At 42.8% G+C, this 26,583-nt stretch overlaps 1 protein-coding gene across 1 annotated transcript in view; it reads right to left on the reverse strand.

Moving 5' to 3' along the window:
• Positions 1 to 26,583, reverse strand: part of JPH1 (junctophilin 1) — a 588,508-nt gene that overhangs the window by 487,038 nt on the left and 74,887 nt on the right. The gene's annotated exons all lie outside the window — the stretch shown is intronic.

Genomic DNA, 26,583 nt, shown 5'->3' on the forward strand with positions numbered 1-26,583 from the left:
TTTCTATTGCTTTAACGTCAATGTCTTTCTGCATCTGTATATCAAAATGTGCACTGATAACATGGTATCATCAAATGTGGATGTAGTTTTCTTATTAATTTGAAGTCTCTTAATTTCAATATGGTTGCTAAGTTTCATGACTCTAGTAGGCCCAGAAGCCATTTGGTTTGAGGTAGAAACATTTGCACATTTTCTGTGTATCGTAGCAAAGTGTAGCCTTGTTTTCAATATCGGCAACCAGAAGAGCAAATACAAGAAATAATTAAGTCAGCATTGCATTTATGTGCTGTATCTTTTGCTTCAAAGTCGTCTCACATTTTCTCCATGAGAAGATCCTGCCACCTGTTCATTAGATAAAGGTTGCTGGAAGTAACAACTTTGTGTCAAACTGTTGTACCCCACTGACTTGTTTGAAGAGAAAAATGGATAAAAAGCATTCAATTTTGTGTGAATGGTTTCAACTGGTCTTTTTTTGTGCCGGTGCTCTGGTCAATTGAAATGACAATTGTCACTTTGGTATTTGTGGTGCTGCTCACTATTTTTACACTAAACACGTCGGACATTCGGTTACATGTTTTGTTTTATCTTACCAAAACACACTGTTTCGATAGCAGAAAAGGGAAACTGCAAAACAATTTTTAAACAAAATTCCCTTGATATCAAAGTTTATAACTAGATCAATAATACGATACAAAACTGGCATAGTTCAGAGGATGTTAACGCCTTTCTGTCCCCTAGTGCCACCCAAAACCATCTAACTCCTTCTGCTAACCTCTGTGAGGAGCTCTCCAACTTCTTTTTTAATAAAATCAAAATGATTTACAGCCAGTTTCCAACTCAGGGGCGCTGCTAACCAGCCTGGATAAGAGTTCTTATTCTGTCTAATTTTAAACAGATCTAACTGTTGGACTCATTCTTTATACTGTCCAATTGTAAGTCTGGGCTGCCTCTTGTCCAATATCCTCCGGGCATTTTTAAACTGGTCTCTCCACCGGTCAATCCCATTCTGAACAAGCGGATTAATTCCCCCTTGTAGTCTGCTGTTGTGCTGTGGAGCAGGCCCTCTTGCTGGCTTTGCTGAAGAAACCCAATGCGGACCTCAAGGTGCTCAGTTACTTTAGACCCATTTCTCTCTTACCTGCAGCAGCTAAAATGTTGGAGAAACTAGTCAATAGTCAACTCTTACATTTTTGGGGAATTTAACCACCTTTTACAAATACGCAATCTGCTTTTCGTGCAGGTTACAGCACTCAGTACGTTCTCCTGAAGGTGTCGGGATTCATAAAGGACAATCTTGACCAGAAAGCTATGGCAATGGTAGTCTCTTTTGATTTATCATCAGTGTTCGATACAGTCTCTCAGTCTATTGTTTTAATGGGCTGATGAGTGTTCAAGTCAAAGTTCAGGCATGGCCCTGCCTTAAATCTTGCCTGTAAAGGCAGGACACAAGCAGCATTTCTTTCCCCTTTCACTTCAATTACTAAACCACTTGACTGTGGGGTGTCTCGGGGCTCGGTCTTGATCCCAGTACTTTTTAATGTCTACTTGGCCCCTCTTGCTAGCCTTGTGGAAGCCAGGGGTCTGCGGGTGATTTCCTAGGCAAGGCTCACCACCAACCAAGCTCCATCTACGCACACCACAAGCCAAGAGCCATCCATGCACACCATCAGCACACCACCAGCCAAGCGACAGTCCACTCACACTGCCAGCCAAGCGCCATCTTCGCACACCGCGAGTAAAGCACCATCCATGCACACCACAGCAAAGCATCTTCCACGCACACTGCTAGCCAAGCACCATCCACGCACACCACCAGCCAAGCGACAGTCCATGCACACTACCAGCCAAGTGCCATTCAAGAAGCGGATTTGAATGGAGGCGGTCGCCCTCTGCCTGATGCTCAAGCAATAGCCAAGACATCCCGTGAACAGGATATTTACCTAGTACCTTGAAGATACCCTCAAGGACTAGAGCTTCAACAGCATCCAGTGTGTCTAGTCAACTGACAGACACACAAATGTATTTCTCTCCAAGGAATATATAGAAGGCTGTCCGCTTTTATCCAAGTCCTGATGAAGACCCTCCCCTGGTGCACGTAGTCAGCGCATCAATACTAGGGTCGAAACGTCAACACACCATGTTTGAGATCTAACTGTACAAAGTCTGTTAGGAACAAAAGAAATTATTTTGCCTAAATGACTATTGTGTTCACAGTTGACAACCTTTAGTAATTGAACTATCGTGTATTTATGTATGTATGTTTTTAACCTGCACTAGTTCTTCACAAACCACGTTGTTTTGTATTGTATGTGTTCATTTGTCGTTTGGACAGCACAAATAATGTCTGAAAATAAGTCAAAATATTGAGAAAGTGTATGACTAAAGAAGTACTTTCTCTACCAGGTTGGTCAGTGTGTTTTGTGGATTGCTACTATATGTGTACCCCGACAGGGACATATCAGTGTAGTCACAGATTTGAATACCGTGTAATTAGGTATTCCCTTCAGACAGAACCAATATTGCTTGTTTAACTACCCGCCCAGGTTCTGAGGGTTACAGGGTCACCCCATTATACTTAATAGGCTTTATAATAGGTCAGGATTTGGATTCTAGAACTGCTCAGAGTATACTACCTTCATGGTTATCCCAGACTCTGAATAAAACAGGATACTTAAATATTCAGAGACTGGGTATAAGTAGAGGCATCTTAATAACAGAATCAGTTTAGGCCAGCTTTCTGACAATGGTAGGGCTGCGATTATGTCAGCGTTTTGTTATGCCAGAGTTCAGGTTACAGTAGAGTTTAGAATATCACTGCTCTAATTGCACCACTGTTCTGATCGTCTAAAGCAATTGAGCGCAGTACTTACTCAAGTGCAAAGAGGTTTTATGGCAAGCGTGATGAGTGCATACGTGGTATTGGAAACTACATACTGAGTAACTGAGAAAATTTAACAATTATAATAATGTAATCTGTACTATTCTTTAAAAGAAAATGTTGATCATACCTGCAGAAACATTTATTGATGGTCAAAAGGGACCGAGAATTAGGTGAAAGTAATCAATTTCACAGCATGAAACATTTCCAAGAAGGAAAACATGGTAGCGGATAACAGAGAGAAGCTGAGTAACTGGATGTGTGCATCCAATTGAGTTAAGGAGAATGAAGGATGGTTATCTTGTCAGAGAATAGACGTTTGACATGCAGGAAGTGAATTAAAGCATGTGATGAGTATTTGGAGAAAGTGAAAGTCAATTTGTAAAAGATATAAAAAAAATATGGAGTTGTCAAGAGTATAACCATGTTCACAATGGAGGTTGGTGTCGAAACAAGGTATAATAAGAAAATAGATATTTGCTCCAAATGGTGCTGCTAGAGCCTGGGCTTTCAATATGACTTATGCTAGACACCTAAAATGTAATTTTGCAAAGGCAAGATTAGGATATCAGTAGTTTTTTTAATAGATAATTATATTGATATGGTGCCATGTGAAAAACGTGATGAAGTGAAAAAAAACAAGGGCTAAGCCAATACTTTTATAGAGGTCCTTATGGGTATGTTGCAGACATAAGTCATGGGTATGAAATTACCTATTAAAGATGTGAGGAGAGAGAGGTCCAGAATTGTGGTCACTGATTACACAAACAAGTAGTTGGAGGTGTTCACTACAGAAGTAATCTTTTTTTCTTTTCTTTTCTTTTTTTTTCTAATAGTCCCTTCTTAAGAGTGGTTGCAATGAAAACCATAGAACACACTCCAGTTTCTTTGAGATGGTTTTCTTTCCGATAGTGGTTAAACTATTACATATTACATTACCTCAAAAGAGCAATGGGATGCTAAAATGGGCAACATGAAGATTGGACAAAATGTACATGGGGCATTAAGCAAAGGGTTGGAATGTCACAAGTCACCTGTTGAACTAGTGTAAGAATACTGCATTACAATGTATAGCGTGACAGATGCGTGTCCATTTGATATAATTAGTGATCAAAAACTGGTAGCATATTGTAGGCATCATGGATGTATGTAAATATCCAAGTTCGTATGGAATTACAAGATGTGTGTACAAGATTATGATATATTATACTCACCATCATTTCCACATGTAACTGTTTGCACAATAACTCTTTTCAAGTGTTTATCGATTTTTAATTTGTGTGTGTAATTGGGGGCTCTTTTGCATCCAAGTACGGGAGTAAAAGGAGCTACTTGAGTCACGAATCGCTAAAAGGCTTTGAGGCATATTCATTTCAGTGTTGTATTCATAGGTTTTCCTGGTATATCTCACGGTTGTTTGACTCTATATCGCATTCTGTTCGGTTGACTCTGTGTACTCGCCAACGCACCTACCAATTTACCTTATTTTTGCGGGTGCGGCCTGAAGCCATTTTTGTCAGGGTTCCAGCTCTCAGTAACTTTTAAAATGTAAACTAGAAGCCAGGTACATCAGGAGGCAGGCAGTGCATTCTCCAAAAATCAAGCCCTTCTGTGCCCTTCCGCATACAGCGCCAGCCATGCTGTCTGCCCCACTAATTATAAAGTTCTCCCTGGGCAGGTATGGATAAATAATCATTTAAAAACCTCACAAGATGAAATGTGAGAATAAAGATGTTCTGGAAAGCTTTAATTTTCCTTGCATTTCGCCAGAGGTGGCGAAAGTCAGAACACACAAATGTAAGTTTACTTCATTTTGTGGTGTCCTGCTGGACACGTTCTAGTGTTTTGTCCTGTAAAATAATTTTAAAAAAAGAGATATTTGCTCCAGGTGGTGCTAACCCACTAACACCCACCCATCACAGGTGTCACCGGTCAGGTGACCCTGCTAATAAAAGGAGCGGGCACAGTGCGTGCAACTCCCAGTGTCTGACCGATGCCACTGCAAGCAAGGGCTTTGCTAAACATGCCCCAGTGGTAAATGTAAATTGATACTTGTAGAGCGCACTACTCACCCGCAAGGGTCTCAAGGCGCTTGTACGAATACCGCTGTGGAACCCATCCTGGCTTTCCCTGTGAGGCGTCCACTCCTGGGCACCCCCAAGGTGGAGGCCAGGTATCCTTAGCGTTGTGGGGGCCGATGTGGAGATTAAGCAAGCTATTGCCCAGAGTTGCAGAGTGGGACTCCATGATTGGAATAGGCACCGAGGCGAGAATTATCAGGTCCGTGGAATTTTTGAGCCCAAGTCCCGCCGAGGCAGGGAATTGAACCCTGGTCCCGGGCTAGTCTGCCGCTCTAACCATTGAGCCACACTTCTCCACAGTGGTGAACAGACGTCGCAGCAAGCAAGGAAAATGGGCATAACATGCTCCAGAAGAGGGCGCCCTAAAGAAATCCCAAGAGCGCAAAGTCCGAGTTTAGTGACGCGTGCACCCACAAGCTTGTCAGTACGGGCAAACGCCCAGTAGAGAGAGACCTCCCCAAAGAGAGGAAGCAATGCCGAAGACAGCAGAGAGTCCTCCCTTACACTGCCTCAGGACCAAGTCGCCAGTGGCCGCAGATAGGCAAGAGGAGAGTTGCACACTCTACATGGCAAGCTGCCACCGCAACTTGTGATCCGATGGCAGGCGACACGTGGCCCGACACCACATTTGCACCACAAGCATGGAGCACGTCACTTGAAATGACCAACCCAGCCAAGCATGCCTGAACAGAGGCAGGAACAAGTGCCAAGACGGCTCAGCCTCGAGGTGCAAGCACAACGCCCTCGAGTGAAGAGCAGAGGAGCTTCGCAAAACCCCTGAGGAGGGGAAGGGGCCTGCAAGAGGTCCTCAATGAGAAGAAGCACGTCCTACCAACAGGACAGATCTGTGACAGGTCAGCAACAAAGTAAAGATCGTCCAAAGAAACGGACACAGCCAGCGGGATGCCCATGTGTCAGGACCCCACATCTGAGTGACGAACCTGATCGGATAGAAGTAGAAGAGCATGCATGACACCACTGCGTGAAGAAAGGAAGGAGAGTGGCAATACGCCACAGGGCATACAACCACTACAGTCAATCAATCAATCATTTGTAGAGCACACTAATCACCTGTGAGGGTCTCAAGGCATAGAGCGGGGGGAGCAGCTTCTGCATGAATAGCCTAGTCTTGAGAATTCTCCTGAAGGTCGGCAGGTCCTGGGTCTGTCGCAGCTGTGTGGGGAGGGTGTTCCATGTCTTGGCAGCGAGGTAGGAGAAGGATCTGCTGCCGGCGGAGGTCCTGTGAATGGCGTGGGACGGTGGAGAGGGCAAGGTTGGCGGAGCGAAGCTGGTGGTTCGGGGTGTAGAATGTGAGACACATGTGAGGTATGCTGGTCCGGCGTTGTGTAGTGCTTTGTGGGTGTGGGTGAGGAGCTTGAAGGTGTTCGTCTTCTTAACTGGGAGCCAGTGCAGGTCTGTCAGGTGGCCAGTGATGTGGGTGTTGCGGGTATGTGGAGTATGAGGCCTGCGGAGGCGCATTGTATGCATTGGAGCCTCTTCTGCAGTTTGATTGTGATCCCTACGTAGAGGGTGTTGCCGTATTCCAGTCTGCTGGTGACGAGGGCCTGTGTGACTGTCCTTCTGGTTCCGGTGGGGATCCATCTGTAGATCTTGCCGAGCATGTGGAGGGTGTTGAAGCAGGAGGAGAAGATGGCATTATCTTGCTGGGTCCTTAAGTGCGAGGAGTCCAGGATGAACCCCAGGTTGCGTGCCTGGTCAGTGGGTGTGGGTGCGGCTCCCAGGGTGGCTGGCCTTCGGGTGTCATCCCAGGAGGAGAGAGTGGATCTGAGGAGGAGGACCTCTGTCTTGTCCAAGTTAAGTTTCAGGCGGCTGGTCTGCATCCAGCTGGAGACGCCCTTCATTCCTTCATGGAGGTTGGTTTTGGTGGTGGCTGGGTTTTTGGTGAGTGAAAGGATCAGTTGAGTATCGTCGGCGTAGGAGACAATGTTGAGGTTGTGCAAGCGGACGATGTTGGCAAGCAGGGCCATGTAGACGTTGAAGAGGGTAGGGCTGAGGGATAATCCTTGGGGCACGCTGCAGATGACCTTGCAGATACAAGCGCGCAATAAGGAAAGGAGAAGAGCAACATGACAGAGGACTCATGCCAGCACTGGAGAAGGTGTTCATCAGCACAAGTCAGCCACCGGGGTGCAGAGACGTCCCTGGAGACAGCTTCGCAGGAGGACCAACCATCAGCCCCTAGCAAGCGTGATCTGCGTCCAGGCCCAACACTTCACAGTTTGACCATCCTCTCCCCTGTCACCGGCTGCTTGGCATTGATAGCACCACACCTAGCAAGTGCACCTGCTGGAAGACAACTGCAAATGGCCCTTCAGTCCTCCTCAATCCAAAAGATCACCTCCAGCAAGAGATCACCGCCTGTTGTCCAACCGAAACAAATATCATCATGCCCATCATCACCAATAACATCAAAGGAGCATTGTACAACCAGAGCGGATCCAACCACTCGAGACAGCCTGAGTTCAATGAGGCATTTCTGGTGCTGTGGGACGCTAGCCACCCAGGAACCCTCTGTGTGACCCCGTAAAACTGAAGCCTGCCGAAGAAGAGCACGCCGGACCATTTGACCAGCCACTCTTGGGGTTACACAAGGCTTGGCTGTGGCCCTGTTGGGAGTTCCGCAGCGACACCTCAGCGCGGCCTATGAAACGCCCGTACATCCCACGCGGTCATGTTGCAATTCAGGGGCAAGGGCTCCAACGGAGTACCTGTGAGAGGGGAATCAGAACTGGAGAGATGAGTCTGCTGCAGCTCCACGACTGGCACCGTTAAGCATGGCAGTCACAGATGAAGACTGGTCACCCAAAGACCATCTGAGGAAGGCATAGAACCAGAGTCCTGATGGTGAGAACACCCATACTGAGATTTAATTGTATTTAATAAAAACATTATTTGTCACTGAAGCTTGGATTACAGCGGAAACATCCCCAGATCTGCCGATTGCCTGCCCTTTGGAATACAAAATCTTTCATCTACTGCCTCCTACTTCTTAATACAAAAGGTGGTGGCTTTGCTATTCTATAGAAGAAACAACTTAAAGTTAAAACACTTAATTGAAGTCATTTTTAAAGGCAGGATTGCTATGTTTTATTATAAAGTTTATCCCAAGGTCTCAAATAGTTGCATTTTGAATTACCGTCCTCCTGGGTCTTGTAGCAACTCTGCCGAATTTTTAGCTCACTTCTTGGCTCCACCACAAATTAGTCATACAATTTTTAGTAGGAAATGTTAATGTCTGGGCTGAAAGTCCTACTTATGCATCTGGCGCTGCTTTAATTATTTCCTTAGCCATGATGAACCTTACACAAGTGGTCAATGGTACAATGCATCTAAATAGCCACCAGGTGGCCCTGCGTTTTGCGCAAGATAATCTAGTTGAATGTAGCCAGATACAGCCAGTAGTTTGGTCAGACCACTTTCTTATTTATTTTAAGATTAAGCTTGCGGTAAAAGAAGCTATAGGGACGCCCATGGGCCTCGAAACATCTATTGCCCACTCACTACAGCGAGTCCTATTTAATCAGGGTAAGCACTTTTTAGCATCTACTGCCCATTAGTTATGGAAAGAGAGCTTCTGGCAAAGGACTGATGTTCTGTTTATCTAGAAAGTTAATGAGCATTAAAGATGCCTTTAAACCTTATTTTTATTTAGTCATACTTGCGGTGCTTTCAAACACAGAGGTCAAATGTGATCTTCTTACACATTTTGTGCCTATTTTAACCTGGAGATTGATGTTTACTTTTATTTCTAAGACTGCAAAGTTAGAGGATTTAGTAAAGTGAAGTGTCTGACAACTGTTGTAAAAAGGAAGGCTGTCAGTTTATTTTCTAATACACAAATATTTAAATAGTTGTAAATAAACAGTACAAATATTTCAAACTATAATCAACATTTAAGAAAGCACATTTTTATGTAATTCAGAAGTGTGATGGATACAATGATTTCAACAGGATCAAAACAAATCAGAACTGTACTCGGTGATATGCAAATGATACATTTTGTAGAAACTCGATTTCCCAACATTATTGTCTGTAGGCTAAATCGTTTTTTCAGTAAAATCATGTATTTTTAAAAGTTCGTTTTTAAACCTGAACTAAGAAAAAAAAAATGATGACAATGCTGTAAATGAACTAAGAGGCAAGCCATGGGTCACGTGTACCCTATTAGTGGGATAGATTCACATTTTTAATGGAGAAAAAGATGAGTCTATGTAACCAAATAAAATAGTTTTTTGTACAGAAGACATGCTACAATCACATATTTGAAGGTGCTCTCATACGTGATAATGAAGAAAATGGCAGCTTGGTGAAATCAAATATGTTCCCAGGATTGCACAATTTGAGACTAGAGGAGTCAAGAGAATTAGTTAAATCGAGTAGATTATTCCCGTCACTAGACCTGCAGATCTGTTAACAGTTTTATAATGTTTTTTGACCTGTCCCTGTAACAAAGCCATACAGCTTTTCGCCAGGGGTTAAACTGCCCGTTAAGGAGTATAACAATATACGGATTGGAAAGGCTTTCCCCCTGCAGGAGTTCCAGTAGAATAGGCTTATGAGACTTTTTCTAACTGGATTACTTCAAGTTTTGGATTCTATTCTTCCACTGTCTACCCCTTAATACAGTTGTACTCCTCCAGCAGCTCCTTATATGATGCCTTGTTGCAGGAAGCCAAAAGAAAATGCAAAAAAGATTTGAGTGTAAAACATGGATAGACTATACCCCAGAAGCTAGAACTGAATGAAATGCGGTATTAAAAAAATCCAAAGATTACTGAAATCTACTAAGGTGAAATACTTTTGCAGATAAGATTTTTCCATCCTGTTAGCACCACAAATGACGTGTTTTCCATTGTATGATCTTTTTCATTTTCACCATAACCCATTCAGATAGTGAAGCATTCACAAGATAGACTCTCACACTTTTTTTCTGATTACATTTAAAAGATGTGACAAATTTCATCCGCCCTTGAATCTGGATAGCCCAGAGTTGTTGCTATCTGCACTCAAAACAGGGAGACTCCCATTTCAGAACTTTGATGGTTAAACTACGGAGGAGTTAAGGGATACATTTAAGTCTATCTAATTGGGCTCACTCCCTTGATCTGAAGCCCTCTGCAGTCTGGCAAACTGCTGCTCCTTGTTTGATGCAACATCTACTGGATATCTGCAATAAATCTATGAATTGGCATGTGTAGAAAAAAGGGATGGTTGTTCCTTTGCTCAAAAAGCCTACATCAGACATATCTCCCATGAGCAGTGATTTGCATATTTCGTTTTTACTCTTCCAATAAAAAAAATCTAAGAAAAAGCATTAATGTAAAGAATCAGCAATCATGGAGCTTTCCCATTTTTGTCGATCCAAAGGGGCTCACACTGTTTTGGTCTAGGCCTTAGAAGAGCTCCGAATGTGGGGCAGACCAGGGTCATATGGTAGCCTTGTTGATGCTAGGTCTGATGCAGCATTCAATACAGTCTCACTTACATGGCTACTATTTAGACTGTCAGAAGCTGGCGTTCAGGACTAGAAATAATTTGAGTCTTACCTGATTGGCTGAAGCCAGCCAGTGCATCATCTTTCCTATTGCTCTCAGTATCAGAGAATCCATCAGGGCTACTCATACAGCCTGTTAAACATAAATGGGGTAACCCTGTGTCCCTCAGAACCTGGGTGAGCGTGGTTAAGAACAAAGTGGTTCTGTTGGGTAACAAACAATTGCTTTAAAATTGGCTGTGTTAGCTCACTACACACTGAAATTAATAAACCTCTCTGAAAACAACTGAAATTCAAGTTTTTTTTATCTCAGTAAAAAGTCAAAACAATCACGATATACAGGAATTACTTCATTCCATGATGACACAAGTTTCAATACGTGAGGAACCGTTACGAAAACATGTGATGAACGTGACTGTTGGTGAACAAAGTGATCAGTGCATTGAGTTCAGTGACACATAAATACAATTTATACAAGGGGATTGTTAAAAAGGCCAGAGTGTTGAGTTAATACTCCAAGGAGACAAGAGGTAGCTTTGCAGGTGCCTGGAGTTATCTTGTTCAATATTGAGCGTCGACGTTTCGACCCTAAGGCGCCCCAGTTGGTGGTCGCGGCGGGTCTTTATCAAGACAGGGGAAGGGATTGGGAATAGGTCAAGCAGGTGGGATTTATCACAGCCTGGAGGGCAGCCAAATGGTCAACCCCGGTGAAACGAGTATTACGGGTCACTAGGAAAGCAGTCCGTCCAGTCACGATCACTGCCTCCTTGTTGCAAAGTATTTATCTTATGCAATTAATAACCATTGACAAAGCCAATAGTCCTGACTTGTTGTAGGCATGATGTTACTTGTTGTATCACATATCTGGTTGCAATGACAGAAACAGGAAAATACAAGTGGGGCTGCACACTATGCTAAGCACAGATTTTTAGCTCAAGTGTTTTAAAGCCACACCCTTAATTACATCAGCTACGCCCCTTTGAGAGACCCCCGTATTTTTATCCCACTTAAAGCCCTGCTAATACTCATATTATATCACAGCGCAACAAGGTTTTTTTTCCTCATAGAAGGATGTTTTCCACATGGAGAAAACAGTCCAATTAATCTGAAGGCATTTTCACAAGCACAATTTTTCACTACATATATGTAGATAGAATTGCTTGTGCATGGGCGTAATTGGGAATACACCACACTTTTCCACCAGTTCTCTTGTAACCCAAGAGATAGCTCTGCCGTTTAATGCTGCAGCCTTTACTGTCTATGTGACTCGAAGGTTAGTTCTGCTGGCAGAGCTCTGCGCCAGTTAGGTCTGTGGACTCTAGGGATAACTCTGCTGGCTCCAGCCTGAACTTGTAAGATCTGTTTAAGTCGATGGTACACGTGCGATCTAAACCAATTTACAGAGAGCACTTTAGCACGAAAGTCGTCATTTCCTGTAAGTGATCAGTTGGAAAGGGTTCCTTTAAGTCTTCCTCCGGTGGCCCGAGACTGTAGAATTATGGAAAAATTTATTTTACAGGCCACCTGTATCCCTTCTAGGTGGAGGAAGTGGTGCTCTGGGTGTCACGGGTGTTTAGATCATTTTATCTGCCTTCATCGTGAATAGGCATAAAGCATTCCAGCTGAAAAACACGTGCTTCTGTCTCAGAGTTTATGATATTTGATTAATATTGCCCATATTTTACTGTTCACTGATTAAAAAACAATTGTCGTATTTGCAAAGTGTTTGCTATATTACCTGTGCTCGTGTGTTTCAACAAAATACATATTTGTTCTGTGTACATTCAAAATGAAATTAGTGTGGAACAGGCAGCACGGATGCAGCAATGGACATCTGGATTTTGCTGGCACTTTTGTAAAAATTGTGGCATTTTTACAAAAGTGCTGATTTCACTGCAAACCGCGAAATCCTGGAGGGTCTGCTTAATAGGCGTGGTCACATGAGTTGAATGTTGCTTCCTTTGCCTTACAAACTGTCTCAAAATGGTTCTCTTTTCTACAGCCTTTGCAGATCTGTCCAAAGGCGGGACATTTCACTGAGTGTGGAAAGGAAAATCAACACCGAAAGCTCAATTTCTTCTTCCTTCAAGATATCACTCTGTGTCGCTCTGCCTTGTGCATTGGCTTACTTTTTACATTCATGACCGAATCACTCTAGGCACCTTCGGCCTCCATGTTAACAGCTTTTCGATCCGCATGCTCTTCAGCTCTGGCAGCCATGAGAACTCACTCTAGATTAAGAGATTCTCTCAACATTTGTCGCCTAAATGAATCTGACAGGCATCCGTCAATAACTCTGAGGCGTGGAGCTCCTGCATTGTTAAATTGATTTTCCTGCTCTTTCAAAACCTGGTTGTATTCTCCTTTAGCATTATCACCCTGTATGAAGTATAGCTTTATGTTGCATAGTAGCGTGGTACCTCTTTTTACGACCTTCCCAGCAGGTCTTTGGCCAACGATGTGTAGACTTCGCAGGGAAGCTTTCGTTATCTTTAAATGCTTGACACAGGCTAGGGTTGCACTTGGACTCCACACACACCAAGCTTCGATTCGGGACTTCGACCAAGGCACACGTGGCAGGAACGAGCAGTTTGCTGGACCATGGCAGACTCTCTGGGAGAGCACTGTCAATTTTCAGGTTACTTATCCGCTATCTCGTCGCCAGTAGTAGCATCCTCCCCAGCCTGGGTACTCTCTAATGACTACACCACACACGGAGCTATGTATAACACGTCTTTATTCTTTTGTGTGTAACTGCGAGCTCAACATACTAAACTTGCATTCACTTCACTGCACACTAATGCCTACGTCACAGTTCTACTGAGCCCATCAGGAAACAAAAGGGTTCCGTCATTGCTAATCCACACAACACTACACACACTAAAACAAAATAAAATCAGGCAAACATGAGGTGGGCTTCTCATGCAAATTATTCTCAGCTAGATAAAAGTTCCCTTTGTGATGTTTCTACAAGGATTGACATGTCTTCGTTTCTGTCAAGTCTTTTCTTTTTTTGCCAATGGTAGAGAGGGGGCAGTGTAAGCAAGGTGGGAGGGGGTGGGGGGAAGAGTATGTACAGAAGGTCAAGAATGATGCCTTACCGTCTACATTCACCTCTATATGGGTCCTTTGTACTATAGGGATTTCAGGATCAATGGTCCTTTGCTCCATCGCGAAAACTCTTATGACAAAGCATGCGCACAAATTCAATACAAGGTTGCTTTCTAGGACCATTCATATTTAGAGAATACAGTCATATATATTTCTTATAATATTTCTCTCTGGGAATGCAAGTTCCTGTGTTTGCCCAACTGATCATAGATTTAAGCTAACTACTAAGAGTGTGTCAGACACATTTATAGAAATATACAGTGCATCCACATTGACCAATGGTCTTGAATAAAGTAAGGGGCTTCGATAGCCTCCGTCAAAGGTTTTGAGGTGGGAGTGGTCCAGATGTCCTCCTAAAACAGAGCAGACATATCTGCACAATTAGAAATATAATAAAATATATGATAGACTACAAAAACATTTGATCAGAATTTGCTTCACAATGAGGTTCTTAAAGTTCCAATGCAGGTTTACTATGGAGTTAAATATTTCTCTTGATAATAAACATAGGTCCGACCCAAGATCCCTAGCTCTTCTTCCAAATAAATGTTAACAGTATATGAACATAGCCCTTTCTTGCTACAATTGTGCGCCTGCTGTAACTAATGGGACTGCTGTACAAAAGTCTTCTTCGATGACTTGAAGAGAAAATGAGCACCCCGTTGCATCATTCCCTTTCATATAGTTGACACAAATCGTGAGGTACAGTATTGATGCCGAGGACAATATGATGGGGAGAGCCGAAATGAGCACAGAGAATGACGCTCTACAGCACTCAACAGAGCATTAGCATAGCATAGCATGGAGATGTTGTACAGCGGCAGGGTGCATTGGCTCAACAGCAGCACTCTCGGCTGTGGTCACAGAAAAACGTCAAAGCTGCAGTATTTGTCTTTAGGTATTGGTGATGGTAGAAAGATTTAGCCCAGAAGCTAGCTGGCAGTACCAGATGTGCTTAGCAATGGGTTGAGTGCTAAGTTTCTGTGCTCAGCTCGGAAGCTCGGCCAGGGTCGGATTTAGCACTGGTGGTTCCCGGTGCGACAATCATTATTGCCGCCCCCACCCCCAAGATCTCCTCCACAGATTCTCTCATTACCACTGGGCAAAAGTGCCCCTCATCTCTCCAATTATAAGTGATTCCTAAACACAGCGCCCACCTCCACAAGTCAGCGCCCAGTCGCACTGCCCTAAAGCCGGCACTGAGCTCAGCACAGAAGTCTGAAGCAGACGTTATGTTATGAAAGGGGGTCTGGGAGATACTTTCGGTGTTCCTCCATGAGACCAATATGGGCACCAATTAGCGGCGAGCAAAAAACAGACCCCTCACTTAGAAATATTTTAAACTAGGTGGTACATCCTAAATACATATGCCAAAGAACATTGTCCCACAAACAGAAGTTATTCAAAAAATGTTATCAATTTTTATTTACACATTTTTCTAATACTTTAGAACATAGTATGAATTAATATTCGTCATCACAATATACAACAAATAATCTATATATACATATTTATATTATATACACACAGAGGAACCCCCAAACACCAGAAACACGCGCGTCGGCGCTTCCTTTTGCGTTTTGTCTTCTCTTAGGTTTGTATATTTCTGATTGAAATCGATTGTGATTTATTCCTTTGAATATTATGTGTAGTGGTTTTGTGATTGAGTTGATATTGTTTGTTTAGATAAGTGTATGAGTGGTTCTGACGGATTGGGAATGGTTGCCTGTGTTTCTGGTGTTTGGGGGTGCCTCTGTGTGTATATAATATAAATATGTATATATAGATTATTTGTTGTATATTGTGATGACGAATATTAATTCATACTATGTTCTAAAGTATTAGAAAAATGTGTAAATAAAAATTGATAACATTTTTTGAATAACTTCTGTTTGTGGGACAATGTTCTTTGGCATATGTAATTAGGCTGTACCACCTAGTTTAAAATATTTCTAAGTGAGGGGTCTGTTTTTTGCTGTTCATTTCTCCCTGCCCCCCCTCACCTTATCAGCTTCCAGGGACCCTCTATTGTTACTGCTGAAGTTTTCCCCAGCACCAATTAGCGGCCACCAGGGCGAGCAGTAACTGCACCGTGTTTGTCGTTTAGTTACCCTAACGCGGTCTTTAACCCCTTCTATGCTTATGACGAGCTCAGCTCACCATGAGGCACAGTGAGCTGTGCTCATGACGAGCTGATCTCGTCATACCGACCGCGGCACTCCCACGTGCGGTAAATTCCCCGCCTGTGTAGGGGTTCTATTGGAGTGGGCGGATCCGTGACGAGTGCAGCATGACGAGCTGGGCTTGTCACGAGCACCGCAGGGGCGCACGCGCCCCCTTCCCCCCCCCACACCGCGGGGGAATTAGCCCAGCGTGGAAAGGGTTAAGGCTGGGGCAGGATCAGGGCTGTAAGAACAATGTACACTGTAGTTTTCATTATTTGTCCTACAGTTAGCATCACACCAGCACAATGGATGCCGCTGAGGCGCTACAGTGTGACAAAAGGTCAATCCTTTGCTATTCCTGGATTTTTGAGTAATCGACGTCGAGAGAGGAAAAAAAGCACCTAGAAACTTGTGATAGTTCAATACTAGTGAAACACCCATGTTTCCGACATTTAACGAGGAGTATTTTAGCTTTGCAACAACGTCAATAGCTATTGTAATATTGACGACTGATTATGGGTACGTGAACTCTAACTTGATACGTCGTCAAAAAAGAATGCGTCGGATAGGCAGACAGTGAGTCACTTTTGTATGGGAGCCTCTTGTTTTCAATGACATCGTTGTGACTTACTAACACAAGTATTCATTGTCTGAGAGACACTCAGTCGGGAAAGGGGATTCGGAATTAAAACAGATTAATAACAACATTTGAGACTATTCAAGCTTCCGTAACACGAACTGCGATGCTCTATTATACAGAATAAAATGCAAAGTCTAATGCCTTCTTTCCACTGCCGAAAAATATGAATTTACAATAACACTTTTCTGACAAACATCGGAAGAAGGAAAACAAATCTAAAGTTTGCATTTCATTTCAGCAGTACTTGTGTGGTGAGAAGGAGCGACTGTGAATTCCAAAGGGTGCCGATCTGCCGGCCAAACGGCAGCGAAAGCAGAAAAAAAAAATCGCTAAAGATGCCAGTTTAATGAAGCCACTCACTTGTGAAATCAATAATTTTAGAAAATTATGATGATGCATTTAATGTTTTGCCAAAAACTCCTAATGACATGCCCAAAATGTGTTAACAAAATAAATAATATCAAATTCGTCAAAGCAGAACAGAACTATTCGAAATGACGAGCGCACATTTCCATCCTCTGAAACGGGTATAACTATCCTCTATGCAGAAATAGAAAGAACAATGGTTTATTAAAAGTTTTGAAAATAGTGCTCGCATCAAGGAAAATGTTATATTATTAGCTTATCTTAATATCTGGGGAAATCCACCAGCTATTCCAAGCAATACACTCAAATTATTTTGTCACTAAACATCTGACTATAGAAGCACTTCAATTCACTCGAAGAAATAAAATAGATTTTCAGAACTGTCTGTCATTCAAATGAAAATACATTTAGAGATAGAAGTCCCAAGGGATTGGAATGGTAGTGTCTAAAGATTTGGAACTGTCGTGCAATCACAATATTTAATAATAATCCCTAAAACGGACTTGTAAGTGCCAATTCTTCATTTCAGCACTTTTAGAACAAGATATTACATACAGACGTCTCTTTTCGAGAAGCCACACAGCCCAACTAAGTACCTGGGACATCCCCTCCACAACCCGCAGCCATGCAAACTCATTTCATGAGCAAATTTTTCCTCTTGTTCATCGCTCGTGGAAATAAACTTCATTCAACTACATTTACCACAAGGACTAAGCCACACAACCAGCAGCCGATGCTACAGACATCCTCATCACAACCATAGGAACACACTCAATAGAAAACCACAGGAGCACAATTTTATACAGCAGCATCCACCTTTCACATGGGTAGCAGCACCGCATGCAGACTTTTACCAACCACATGTTGTAAATGTAAATGTATGTATACTTGTAAAGCGCACTATCACCTGACAGGCATCTTGGCGCTGTATACCGCTGTGGAACCCGTCCTGGCTTTCCCTGTGAGATGCTCCCTACTGGGCACCCCCAAGGTGAAACCAGGCATCCCAGCGCTTTAAGGCTGTTGTGGAGATTAAGCAAGCTATTGCCCAGAGTTGCAGAGTGGGACCCATGATTAGAGTAGGCACCGAGGCGAGAATTATCGAGTCTGTGGACATTGAGCCCAAGACCCTGCCGCGTCGGGAATTGAACCCTGGTCCCGGCCAGACCTCTGCATCAGGGTCTGCCCCCTCTAACCATTGAGCCACACTTCTCCATGTTGCCAGTCTAATATATCTATAAGCAATCACTGGAGCCTTCTAGCAACACCTCTATGACAAAAAAAACAAGCCCTCATAGTTCACTGAATAAGACGCAGACATCCAACTGAGAGAGAAACAAGAATATAACATCCAAATAATGTCCTTGTATGACGACTCAGACTTCAGTCTACGAGGAAAACATGCGGTGTGCGGAAAGTGCAAAGGTGGTAACAGTAAGGGTAGGTTGTGCACTAATCTAATAAAGCATGACATCATATATCTTCATAACTGTACAAAATGTAAATGTAAATGTACTTGAGCTTATATAGCGCACAGCTACCCGCAGTGGGTTTCCCGGAGCTTGCTTAGGGAACCCGTCCTGGTATTCCCCTGTGAGATATCCCGGCAGGGTATCCACAAGGTGAAAGCCAGGCATCCGGCCGCGAGGGGCCGTTGTGGAGATTAAGCAAGCTATTGCCCAGAGTCGCAGAGTGTTAACCCGTGGGTTGAGAAGGCACCGGAGCGAGAATTATCGAGTCCGTGGAACTTTTAGCCCAAGACCCGCCAAGGCGGGGAATTGAACCCTGGTCCAGGGCCGATCTCAGCTTCCGGGTCTGCCGCCTCTAACCCCTGAGCCACACTTCCCCACAAAGCGCTGCAGAGAACTTTAATTCCTAGTAGAGTAGGGATTTCTGGGCAATTGCCTTCCTTCATTCAAATACCAGTGCGTACATACACTCTTTATTATGGTTGCTGCTGCATATTCACATCCTCTCTTTTTTATGGGCAAATCGCTTTCTCTTTGATATCTTATATCAATAAAACAACAGCCATCACGGATCTTGCTCACCGACGATTATCACACTTTTTAAGCAAATATGGATTAGCTTATAAGACATCTCAACTAGGCCACTGCCCTCCTTCCAGAGTTTCCCAGACTATTGACTCTTCTCAAAGGCTTGCCTAACTTGTATAAGCACACAAGGACAATAATTGTCTGTATTTCATTTGTGACAGCTGTTGGAAAATGGCCGTCTTTGCAGGGTGCCTTCCTCCTCCACTTTTTCTCACCTCGTTTTTCTGGCTTTAGGACTCTGATCACTTTCCTTCTACTAACCAATGGAAAAGTGCACATACTCTGTTCCTAAAACATAGTAATATTGGATTATCCCCATTTGGCATATTTAATGTACTGTACTTATAAGTAGTGCTTAATTTGTTAGAAATAAATAAATAAGCGCCATTGTCAGGAGACCACTGCAGCTTGCACCGCATATTGCTGCTGGCAGCGCCGTCACCAATAGCACCAACAGAACTACTAACCATCACACGCCTACAAGTGTACAATTTAGACATTTACATGACTACAGCACTATAAGAATGGCTTGGGTTGCAGGTAACAGTCATTTTGAGTGTTTGTTGAATTATTAAAAACAGTTTTATGCTCATCTTTAACTTAGACAAACAGTGCCACCATGTGCCACCATGTGGCATTCTGCCACAAGTGCTGGGGTTGACAATTAAGTGGCAGTGTGGAGCACCGGAATCCACAAGCTCAAATTAAGAACTGATTATAAGTGCCTAGTAAAGTGCACTACATGTGCCCTGGGCCTGTAAATTAAAAGCTACTTTTGGGTCTGCTGCAGTTGGTGCGCCACACACTTAAGTAGCCCGTTACCATGGCTAAGCCCTGCCAATGCGGAGCATGTGTGTGCAGTTTACACTGCCAATTGGACCTGGCGAGATAAACCCCTTGCTAGGCTCAAACCTTCCCTTTTTATACGATAGGCCAAGGACAACCCAGAGGGCAGGGTTTCATGTATTTAAAAGGCAGGTCATAGACTTTTATATTTACATGTCCAGGTAGTGAAAAACTGTCAAATTAGTTTTTCACTACTGCAAAGTCTGTCTCTCCCATAGGATACCAGTGGGGTTCCCTTATTATATTTTATAGGTGCATTTCCCAATTGTGAAGAGATCGACTTTTCAAGTTTGGACTCTCTCGAACCAAAATTTAAAATCACAACTTACAATGGAGTCAGATTTAAAGTTGCAATTCTGAAAATGCCCCTTTTAGAAAGTTGGATTTTTTTTTTACTTTAACCATTTGGAGTCCGAGGTCTGTCTCGGATACATGTCTGGAGAGGGTGACAGCTGGGCTTTGTGGATTCCTCCTAGACAGCCACACCAAATGGGAGCATAGGTGTGACTTGATGGGCCATCCTGGCAGGATGAGAGGGAGGAGCTGGACCCAACCTCACGTACACCTGAGTAGGCTGTATCCTGTCCCCACAGAGGGATGCATACTCCTCTGTAGTGAGTCTGGAGGAAAGGTAGGAAGGGAGGACCAATCTGCACTTCAAGGGCATCTTTCTGAAGCCTCTCCCAATTCAAAGGCACAACTGGATATAAGTACTGGGCCTATGACAACAACACGTCAGTACCCTTCTGGACCTCTGGATACTCTGGCAGAAAGAAGGAATGCTGTGCTGCTGAAGGACTGCCACTCTGCGGTACTCGTGCTCTGGCAAAAAAACTGCTGCCCTGCTGTGCTGACAGCTGGCATTCTTGGTTGGGTGAGAAGGACTAGACCTGCATCACTAGCACCCAGAGTGACTCCAATGGCTAGATGGCTGACCACCTGATCTGAAATCTCAGGGACATAAAAGACTTCCAACCACCCTGCTTCTGCAACTGGATTCTGCCATCTCTGAGTCCGACCTGTCAAGTGGTGCCAAGCCAGTCCTGGACCTTAGGAAGTGGGCCTCAGGGGCTTGCTTCAGCAGAACTGTTGCATCCTCGGTCGAACCAAAGTATCCTTGCTGTGGCGTGGCTTAGAACCAGCCAAACGCCCCTGTTGCATGGATCAGAACAAAACACCACCTCTACTGTGTGGATTGCCCAGATGCATCGCCACTGCTTGGATCGGACCCGGAGTATCACCTTTGGAACCATCACTGAGCGACACTCTTCCCAGGCGCAGAGCTATCCCATGTCTGTCGACAGCAACCTCGAAAACGAATTTCTGCATTGCAGCACCTCGCTCAACAGAGCAGAAGCAACGCTGCAGCTGTGTGAATAGCGACCAGCGCATTGCCACCACTGTGTGAATTGGCGCATTGCCTCCTCTCCACCATGCACCCTGAACGTTGACGGAATAGGATTAAGGTATTTTGTTTCTGTAGGCCAACCCTGGTTCCTGTAGCCGGCTCCATCGCAGTCGGCCTGACCTTTTCACTTTGTTCCAATCCAGTAGGACCAGATGCCCCAAATAATAGCATATTACTTTTAAGTGCTATTTTACAGTTTTTTCTTTAAAAAGTTCTATTTATTGGATATTTGGGCTTGTTTTATTTATTAAATTAAGTTCTACTTTTCTAACCTGGCCTGGAATCTTTTTGTGTGGTGTTGTCACTGGTTTATGGTTTAAAGTGTTGCACAAATACTTTACACATTGTCTTTTAGCTAAGTCTGACAGCTCTTTGCCAAGCTACCAGAAGGTGAGCATATGTAAATTTAGGGTTTGCCCGCCTCTAAATATGACCAGTGTTGTGGTTGATATGGACTTGTGTTCATGACCTGGTCAACCAACAATATAATTTCTAACAACAGCTAACCAATAACCTGGTAAAAAACTCAATCTCTTCTACGCATCTGACCCAAAGTGTCTGAGCAGAGCTTTACAAAAAGGTCACGTAAGAACCTTGGCCATAATGATGAGGAGAATTTTTAGGATAGGACGTTAGCAGAGTGACATTAATTTGTGTTTAATTACATGCCGATTGTTCTGTATCTTAACTGGTCTCCATTTAACTGTTGCCAGCGATCACTTTAGCTAAAGCTTAATAAAACATTAAGTTGTCAAAACACCTACAAAGTCATTAAAAACATGTTCGCATTACCATCTAGTTTTGTAGTGGGTTAACTTCTCCCTATGCCAGATAAGCATTTCACTGGTGAACCTGTGGAGGATAGGCTATTGTTTCCAGTGTAATCATTTTATATTTTAAATAATCTCCTGTATATCGGGGATTGATATTTAATATTGTAGTGCAAATTAATCCATGAGCTATGCCTAAAAGGTTTCTGAAATGAGAACACTGAAGTGTGTTAAACACAGTATTTTGTATGTTACTTCTTTGTGAACTTGAAAGTACGCGCCTATTAGGAGCGACATTTTGAAATCAGAGGGCAAGATCAAGCTTTTCCTTCATTATAACATTTTAATTATGTGGCTAATACAAAAATTTCCAAGGTTTTGAATTGATCAGCTTTTAATTTCGGAGTACAATGCACAATATTCTTTAGAACAATTTAAGCAGACAATAGAGCCATACAGCGACAAAACTCAGCATTCTGAAAATTAAAAAGCAAAGTTAACATTTACAAAACAAAAAAAACTACCTCACACCTATATTTACTAAGATGGGTAGTTCACCCATTTTGTCAATTCTAGGCGAAGATCAGTGCTTTAAATGGGCTGGTACACACCGGTACTGAGTATCGGTACTTTTATATTTTCTCCCTTTGAGTACCGGGACCTTTACTCGGACAAGGAGAGTACAGGTACTCATAAGGGCGCAGTTTTGATGCGGTTGGTGCTGTCCTCCTGAGCTCCACCCTTGGCAGCTCTTTCTGCACGGGTTCAAGTGCCTTTCAAACCGAGCTGATGAAGCCTGAGCTGAGCTGGTTCAAAAGAGCCAGGACCTCAGGTCGTTTTCAGTAGAACACAGAGAGCAGCGCATGCCTCTCTGGAAGCTATGAGAGGAGGCATATGGCTGCAGGGTGTCTTTCAGAGCCAGTCGGAAGGTGACTAAAAATCCGAATAGACGCAAGTGTGGGACACATTGTTTGTTGCAATACAGCTGGTTAGCTTGTCCATTTGTTTTAAAAGCCGGCAAATCTTCGCCCATCAACAATTGATATGAAAGGGATTTGCATGATAGAAAACCCCTGCCCTCTAGACTTAAATCAATGCATTCATGATTTAAAAAAAACTGCAGCACTAGGATTGATTAGTTAGTATGCCATTTATTGATAAACATTTGTTATATAACTACAAACGATACAGAACCCCACAGACAGCGGATCGACACGGCTCCAATTCGGTACTCCACATAAAAGGGCTACTCAAGAAACAGAGACAGTGGATTTTAAAATCAATTTCCAGTTCCTTGTGCTTCCAAAAAGAAATTGGGAAGGAAGAGCCATATGACATTGATCTACAGCCCGACTTTCATATTTACAGATACAGTTACCAAAAGGATACCGTTAATGATCGTTTAAGCCTAGAGACCGACTAATAAATGAGCTGTCCCTTTATTTTTACTGGACTATTTATAACCAGGGGGACCATTAACACTACAAATGAAGATAAACAGGCCAGAATACAGGCAGCACCCACTATATGTAAGGTTTAACCAGCTTTGAGCGTGGTGATCATAACTGACCCCCTTTCAAGAAAAGCATTTCTTAACTCATGGGGCAATGACAGCTAACCCCTGTTTGTGACAGCAAACTTATGGTCTTGATAAAGGTGGTAATGAATAAGTGAACCCACCGAAACGCGTTAACGCATTCTTTGGTATAATTCAAGTCTCCAACACCAAAGTTGATAAGCTGATACAATAGCAATACAATATCGGTGTCCCCACAGCGGAGCCAGAATATACGAACTGTATTCAACGACTGAATTTTATACTTGTTCTGTCTTTTTGAATTGTGCAGGTCACAATTGTATGAACTCTTTGTATAACATTTGTTTGAATTGTGTTTTAGAAGTAGGGATCTAGATCAGCTAAACCCTTCACTGTGTTTTTAAGTTTTTCTCATAATAAATGTATTTTTAAGTATTTCTTTGCTTCTGTTGTATGTACTTGTGACATTGTAAGTTTGGTATTACAATCTGTACTTAGTTCTTCCCCAAGGGAATCCTCCCTTTCTCGTTTTCAGTAGAACACAGAGAGCAGCGCATGCCTCTCTGGAAGCGATGAGGGGAGGCATATGGCTGCAGGGTGTCTTTCAGAGCCAGTCGGAAGGTGACTAAAAATCCAAATGGGCGCAAGTGTGGGACACATTGTTCGTGGCAATACAGCTTGTTAGCATGTCCATTTGTTTTAAAAGCCTGCAAATCTTCGCCCATCAACAATTTATATGAAAGAGATTTGCATGAAAGAAACCCCCTGCCCTCTAGACTTAAATCAATGCATTCATGATTTTAAAAAAACTGCAGTACTAGGATTGATTCGTTAGTGTGCCATTTATTGATAAACATTTGTTATATAGCTATAAACGTAGGTGAATTGCAGCATCCAAATCACCTCCTTAGTATCTCTGCTCCAATGAGACACCTGTGGCAGTCTCTCAAAATGTTTCAATATGCAAATAAGTACATCGCACAAAATGCGACCGCCGACTTTGTGCTGCACCTGTTAAAGGTTTTGAAGGCACCACTGTTGGGCACTGCATTCGAAAGAGAATGTGTGAGAGCCGGGAAGTAAAAGCATTAAGTGTGTGAGTTTGCAAGCTTGGGTATGACTGTGAGAATTAAAAATGGTACTCCATGTTTGTGTGAAACTAAATGTGATTCAGAGAGATTGAAATTGGTTTTTAAGTGTGTGAGGGGTGAGTGTGTGTGAAAAGGGGCAAATGTATTTTGACAGTGTGTAGGGAATGTATTAACAGTTCATCTCCATCTTTTCTAGAGATAAATTTGTTATTTGTATGATGTTCTCTGATGATTTTGTGACATTTTTTTTTATCTTTTTAAGAAAATGCCAGCTATGTGAACAAATGATGCAGAAGGTTAACCATTCAGAAGAAAAGTGTAGTGGTGGGGTAGCCAACAAATTTACAGAGAGAGCAGAGCCAAGGGTCTGGCTGGGCTCTAGGAGAACTTGCATGAGCCGAGCACTTTAACTGTTTGCTATGTAAATAATCCAACAAACATCACATAAAATAGGACAAAGTCTCTTCAAAATAAAAAAAACATTTCTTTAACATGGTACAGCTTTGACATTAATAGGTCGCAATATACAATATTGAGGTATAATGAAGAAAAAGGGAGATTTGTGAAAGAAAATATTTGCCTAAGATCACAGAGTTTGGTTAAGTGGAGAAGCTGAGATATATCCCAGGTTTTCTTGTCCCACTTTGTGCAAAACAGCCACTAAATGAGGATCTATTTATCTCTCAGTTTTATGTCAAATGTTAATGTTTTGTTTTTAACTTTGTGCGTAAGGGTACAGAGAATGCAACAGGCAGAAGACAAATGAAATTTAGGCTCTTTTTGGGCTCGAAGTTCCAAGAGAACCTCGAGTTGATCCAGAACCCAGCATCTGGCTCAAGCCTGGCTTGACCTGTAAGCGGCTCACACACCTCTAGACAAATGTACTTTAAAAATAGCTACTGATGAGGCCAAATCTAGCTGTATTAATTGGGCAGAGGCCAAGGGTTTGCAGCAGAAAGTGGGCGTAGTCGTAAAGAGCAAAGTCTGAACATAATTATTTTTTAAAACTCTGCCCAAAAGAATTTGACAAGACAAATGTGATAATAAATGTATTCTGGCTTCTCTAACTAATGACAACATGCTGTATTTCGAAATATTACCTGGTACAGAGATCTTTGCCTATCCAGTAAATTCCAGGGTACAATGGCACTTTAATAACTCTGGTGGTTATTGCACTGGCTGGAAATATCTGTGTGCATTCTTCTAATTAAATTGCATAGAGGATCGATGTGCCTGCAGTAACGCACAGCATGAAACATGCAGATCACCGATTTGTTTTTTAGATAGAGAGCTCTGTTGGTTACTGCTTTTGCTGCAGAGATCATTGTGTTTCCTGCAGGTCACAAGTTAAAATCTTTGTCATAGTTTAGTGATTCATGATCTGCATGCAAACATTAGGAAACTTGCTATTTTTTTCTTCAACATTTTATAATTATAAGGTTTATAAAAAAAGGTTACTTTGGTTAATATTAAGGACTTATTAATAAGTATTATATAAATGGTTAGACATTCTTACAATGCATGCATATTTTTTTTAATACAAAGCTTAGAAATAAAAAACAAGGCCCGCCCCTTGCCCTGCCCCAAACTCCACCCCCAGTCCACTGCTTATTTTTGGTGAGTACCTGCACTTATTTGTTTCCATTTAAAGCACTGGTGAGAATTATGCTCAAATTTCTTCCCTTTAACACAACAGCCTTCCAAATATCAAAGAACTCTTTCACTATGACCCAGACAGAAAAGAATAGAAAAAGCTTCTAACCAATCATGGTCTCTGCCAAGACTTGTAGTGAACTTACCCTCTATGCCCCTTCTTTCTTCACTGCTCCAGCAGCCTTAAGATAACTGGAATCAATTCTCTCTTTTATATGGGGGCATTGCAAGGTTATTCACTAACTGCCCTTTGTAGTTTCAGGTAGTCTCCCGTGGGAATACATTTAGCAATCCTTATGCGGTACTATTGGCAAATATACTTGTCAGGGCCACGTGACCTCGGTTATACTCTCTGGTATAACCTCTGGGGGGCACTCGCATACCATTGAGACGCCTATCTGGCTCTGTAAGCGGGACGCATCTCTATCTCCCGATGCAAGGACAACAGCGCGACACAGCCTGTAT

This window comes from Lissotriton vulgaris, chromosome 4_1 (genome assembly GCF_964263255.1).
Source record: "Lissotriton vulgaris chromosome 4_1, aLisVul1.2, whole genome shotgun sequence".
Lineage (NCBI taxonomy): Eukaryota > Metazoa > Chordata > Amphibia > Caudata > Salamandridae > Lissotriton > Lissotriton vulgaris.